The sequence below is a fragment of the Solanum stenotomum genome, chromosome 11 (assembly GCF_019186545.1).
Source record: "Solanum stenotomum isolate F172 chromosome 11, ASM1918654v1, whole genome shotgun sequence".
NCBI lineage: Eukaryota > Viridiplantae > Streptophyta > Magnoliopsida > Solanales > Solanaceae > Solanum > Solanum stenotomum.
The window spans coordinates 1,778,295-1,784,417 of NC_064292.1; the positions used below are offsets into that span (position 1 = coordinate 1,778,295).

The 6,123-nt window shown below is 39.0% G+C and overlaps 1 pseudogene; it reads left to right on the forward strand.

Moving 5' to 3' along the window:
- Positions 1-8: 8 nt before the first annotated feature.
- LOC125844260 (putative disease resistance RPP13-like protein 1) lies at positions 9-3,214 on the forward strand (annotated as a pseudogene).
- Positions 3,215-6,123: the final 2,909 nt, after the last annotated feature.

Below are 6,123 nucleotides of genomic sequence, written 5' to 3' on the forward strand. Positions count from 1 at the left end.
GTAGTTCCTATTGTTGGAATGGGCGGCCTGGGTAAGACAACACTTGCTAAAGCCGTTTACAATGATGAGAGAGTGCAGAAACATTTTGGTTTGAAAGCTTGGTTTTGTGTTTCTGAGGCATATGATGCTTTCAGAATAACAAAAGGTTTACTTCAAGAAATTGGCTCAACTGACTTGAAGGTTGATGACAATCTTAATCAGCTACAAGTCAAATTGAAGGAAAAGCTGAATGGAAAAGGTTTCTTGTTGTCCTTGATGACGTGTGGAATGACAACTACAACGAGTGGGATGACTTGAGAAATACTTTTGTACAAGGAGATATAGGATGTAAGATCATTGTGACGACACGCAAAGAGAGTGTTGCCTTGATGATGGGAAATGTCTTGGTCTTTATTTAAAAGACATGCATTTGAAAACATGGATCCTATGGGACATCTGGAACTTGAAGAGGTCGGAAAACAAATTGCAGCTAAGTGCAAAGGGCTGCCCTTAGCTCTGAAGACGCTCGCTGGCATGTTACGCTCTAAATCAGAGGTTGAAGAGTGGAAACGTATTTTGAGAAGTGAAATATGGGAGCTGCCACACAATGACATAGTACCAGCGTTGATGTTGAGCTACAATGACCTTCCTGCACATTTAAAGCGATGTTTTTCCTATTGTGCAATATTTCCTAAAGATTATTCATTTAGGAAAGAGCAAGTTATTCATCTGTGGATTGCCAATGGTCTCGTACAAAAGGAAGATGAAATAATTGAAGATTCAGGCAACCAATACTTTCTTGAGTTGAGATCAAGATCATTATTCGAAAGGGTCCCAAATCCTTCTGTAGGGAACATTGAGAAATTCTTAATGCATGACCTTGTCAATGATTTAGCCCAAATTACATCTTCAAAACTTTGTATCAGGTTGGAAGAGAGCCAAGGATCTCATATGTTGGAAAAAAGTCGGCACTTATCTTATTCAATGGGAGAAGGTGGTGAGTTTGAGAAATTGACACCCCTCTACAAATTGGAGCAGCTGAGGACATTGCTTCCGATATGTATTGATGTCAATTATTACTATCTGAGCAAGAGGGTGCATCATAACATACTGCCAAGACTAAGATCCTTAAGGGCATTATCATTGTCTCATTACAGGATTAAGGAGTTGCCAAATGACTTGTTTATCAAATTAAAGCTCCTCAAATTTTTGGACCTTTCTTGTACAGAGATTAAAAAGTTGCCAGATTCCATATGTGCATTGTATAACTTGGAGACACTTCTCCTGTCAGATTGTCATTTTCTTGAGGAGCTACCGTTGCAGATGGAGAAGTTGATTAACTTGCGTCATCTTGACATAAGCAACACTTCTCACTGGGAGATTCCACTACATCTGAGCAAGTTGAAAAGCCTCCAAGTGTTAGTGGGAGCCAAGTTTCTTGTAGGTGGTTTGAGAATGGAAGATTTGGGTGAAGTACATAACTTGTACGGATCTCTATCAGTTGTAGAGTTGAAAAATGTGGTTGATAGAAGGGAAGCTGTGAAGGCAAAGATGAGGGAGAAGAATCATGTTGACAAGTTATCTTTGAAGTGGAGTAGAAGTAGTAGTGCCGACAATTCACAAGCAGAAAGAGACATACTTGATGAGCTACGCCCACATAAAAACATAAAGGAAGTCGAAATCACCAGATATAGAGGGACAACATTTCCTAATTGGCTAGCTGATCCTTTGTTTCTTAAGCTAGTACAATTGTTTATTGATAACTGCAAGAACTGTTATTCCTTGCCAGCACTAGGACAACTCCCTTGTTTGAAATTCCTTTCCATTAGAGGGATGCATGGAATAACAGAGGTGACGGAAGAATTCTATGGTAGTTTGTCCTCCAAAAAGCCTTTTAATTGTCTTGAGAAGCTTGAATTTGAAGATATGCCGGAGTGGAAGCAATGGCACGTACTAGGAAGTGGAGAGTTCCCTATACTTGAGAAGCTTTTTATTAAAAAATGCCCTGAAGTCAGTTTGGAGACACCCATCCAACTTTCATGTTTAAAAAGGTTTCAAGTAATTGGTTGTCCGAAGGTTGGAGTTGTTTTTGATGATGCTCAACTGTTTAGATCCCAACTTGAGGGAATGAAGCAACTTGAGGAATTGGATATTAGAGATTGTAACTCTCTTACCTCCTTACCTTTTAGCATACTGCCCACTACCTTGAAGAGAATAAGGATATCTGATTGCCAGAAATTGAAATTGGAACAGCCAGGTGGTGAGATGAGTATGTTTCTCGAGGAATTGACACTGCATAAATGTGATTGTATAGATGATATATCACCTGAGTTGCTCCCAAGAGCACACTATTTGAGTGTAGAGCGTTGCCACAACCTTACTAGGGTTTCTATTCCTACTGCCACTGAAAGTCTCTTTATTTGGAATTGTGAGAATGTTAAAAAACTTTCGGTGGCATGTGGGGGGACCCAGATGACGTCACTGAAAATCGTCTACTGTAAGAAGCTGAAGTGGCTGCCAGAACGTATGCAGGAACTCCTTCCATCTCTTGAGACACTGCAACTGTATGATTGTCCAGAAATAGAGTCCTTTCCTGAAGGAGGATTGCCCTTCAATTTACAAGTCCTTTCTATCAGCAAGTGCAAGAAACTGGTGAACGGCCGAAATGAGTGGCGTTTACAGAGACTCCCTTATCTCACAGAGTTAAGCATCTTTCATGACGGCAGTGACGAAGATATCGAACATTGGGAGTTGCCTTCCTCTATTCAAACACTTAGCATATACAATCTGAAAACATTAAGCACTGCCCTCTCTTCAATATCTATATATTGAGGGTAATTTACCTCAAATTCAGTCAATGCTCAAACAAGGCCAGTTTTTCCCCTCTCTTTCTCACCTCACTTCGCTTCAAAGTCTACAAATCATGAATTTCCCTAATCTCCAATCACTTCCTGAATCAGCACTGCCCTCCTCCCTTTCTCGGCTGACCATCTATGGTTGCCGTAATCTCCAATCTCTTCTAGTAAAAGGGATGCCATCTTCCCTCTCTCAGCTGACCATAGATGATTGCCCTAATCTTCAATCCCTTCCAGTAAAAGGGATGCCCTCTTCCCTCGCTACACTACATATTCACAACTGTCCATTGCTCAAACCACTACTAGAATTTGACAAGGGGGAATACTGGCCAGAAATTGCTCATATCCCCACCATAGAGATCGATCAGGAATGCCTTTAATGTAAGTTTTTCTTTTTCCTCAGAAGCATTCTATTTTTGTTTACTTCCCTTTGCTTTTTTGTCAATTCTTTTTTCTTTTTTGAAATCTTGTTGAGCAGTGTGGAACGTCTATTGCTGCTCATATCATAAATGTTAGATTGGGAAAACCTGTAATGATTAAAACGAGTGTTGCTCCCATAGATGTAAGTTATTCTATTTCCTTGGTATATTTTGATTGTTTGTTTATTCTTTTTGACCAGTGAGTACCATCTATTGCTTCTGTGAAGTCGGCGGAATATCTTTAGATCGGGATGAAATCTTAATATTTGTAAAAGAAATCTAGTATAGGTACGAATTGAGATAATTTCCTCAAGAAGTTGTTGATTGCTTAATAGATGTTAGCTGGATGTTATCACCTTTGGAGATAAAGGGTCCAAGAAATATAACACCTTGATAAGATTACATCAACCTTCAAATTTAAAGAAATTGAAAACAACTTTGAATATCTGTTCCCATTATTTTACGCCACGTTGTACCACATTGATTTCAAGTTTGATCCCACTGCATTATTATATAAGTTTTTTTTTTTGTTTTCATAGTCAAAGATCCAGAATATTACATCAGAACTTTGAGGATCATGAAGTTTCCTCCAAATTATGTCCATTACTCGGCCTCGAGTGACACCTCAGTGTTAGTGGAAAGTCAAGAAAGTATTTCCTGTTAGGGATGAAGTCAAGGTTAGATAACAAAATAATGATTTACTCGTGTTTCAGTTATCAAGATGCTTATTTGTAGTAACAGTTTGCACTCATAAATCAGCAAAATAGATTTCCTTCATTAGCATCCTCATCAGCCATCAGTCTGCGAAACAGAGAAATCAACGGTTTCAAAATTCTCTAGAACCCATTTTGAGCTTCACGCCTTCAATTCTGATGACACCCAAGACACAAAAGACATCAACAGAGTAGAAGAATTCAACCCAACACCCATTTCAACCCAAGTTTTCTATTCCTGCTTCACCTGATGAGAAGAAGTTAACGGGTGAGAAAGTTACAAAGGTACAAATATTTTTTCTTCTTTCTTCCTCACCACGACGCTTATATTGGTTTTTCCCCGCTTTGCATCTCAATGATGTCGGAGTATATTGCTTTTCTACTGGTATGTAGATACTTAAAGTGGGAAATTGCTTTTGAAAATATTGTTTTCATTGTTCGAAAGTTGTTTAACATACTATTGGCATCTGTTGATCCAAATTTTTTATTTTTCTGTTGATCTTCTTCTATCTTTAGTATTACATGTCTTCTGATTGAGTTATAATACATGCCTTGATTCTATAGAAGATGAGAAATTGTCAAATGCCTTTATGAAGTGTTTGCTAAGTTGATGTCGCCTAATTCACATTTCACTGTATTAATTTGAATGCATCTTAAGTGTTTATTGTCACGCCCCGAGCCTACACCCTGGGCGGGACCGGCACTCGGAGACCATTTCTGGCCCCAAGCGAACCCTTGGCCTGGCTTTCTTAACTCGGCGGAAACCTACTCAACAGAATAACTCAAAGTAATACAATATTGTAAAACAACTTAACTTATAAAATATAGCCATAAGGCAACCCGAATCTCAAAAATAGAATATTTACATATATACATAGATAAGAGACTCAAAACTGGTTGACTGACTGTCTGTCTATGAAACCTCTAAAATACTGAGATGGATGTTGGGACAGACCCCACAACATCCTAATAAAACCAAAGAAGGCTAAGAACACAAAATAATCGAGTCCCTCCGGAATGCAAGGAGGCTCACCACTGACTCTGGAGTGCTCAGCTGGATCAACGATGAGCAGGATGCTGATCCGGGGTACCTGAATCTGCATCATCAAACGATGCAGGCCAAAGGGCATCAGTACATGGAATGTACGAGTATGCAAGCGGGAAAGCCAAACACAACTTAAGCTTGAAAGGAATAACAAGAGAACACTTACCTCGGCTCTGTACGACTCATGACTAACTGAACTCAATATATATAGCAATGAGACGCATGCAATATATAAATCTTGTAAAACAGTATAAACAACTTAGCTTGTTAATGATAAAACAATAACAACTCAACTATACTTATATAAAAGTAATATAACTTATGTGGGAGGTTCTTTAACCGACAACCACCACTATGAGCCCTAGTGATGATACAACGCTTTACCTCGCGTTGCCAAGGACCATCCTATACCTTGCCGTGATATAGGAAGCTAACTTTACTTAGTGGATCCACTAGCTTAACTTTCGTGATCATCTAAAAAGTATGATCCGAGAAATCCCATGATGGCGCATGGTTCTTATGGAGAGTTGAGTAAATCAGAACTCGTGTCCCCAATTCGGTGCTCAATACTACTCCCAAAAATACTGACTCATGCTTTTAAAACTTCTTTCTTTAGTTTGAGATAATTACTCGAAGCTTAGCCCAAAGGCTCTTTTGGAATCAATGATCCCTTTCTTTGCTCAATGTGTAAAAATATTTATAAACTCTTAGGGAATACTTAGTCCCCTTATAGCTTCTGAGACGTGAACTCAACTCTTTACTCATTACTTTACTTGCAACTCTTAACTTAACTAGAAACTGAGACTCTTACTCGACTTGAAACTCTATACTCTTTTTCTTGACTTGGAAATTAACTCTCCTTGAATCGGAAATTATGAATTCAAGGTGTTCGCTCACATGTTGCGGAGGGATTCTTGAACGCTTAGACATACTTTGGAGTGTCGGAAACAACTATAAACACATAGGTATAATACTTTGGAACTTGCTTGAGAAAGTGAAAAAAAAGAAATGGGAAACTTGGCTGAGACTTCAGATTTCTGGTGACACAGGTGGAACTTACGGATGCCATCGACGGACCGTGGATGGACTTACGGTCCGTACTGCAGGTCCGT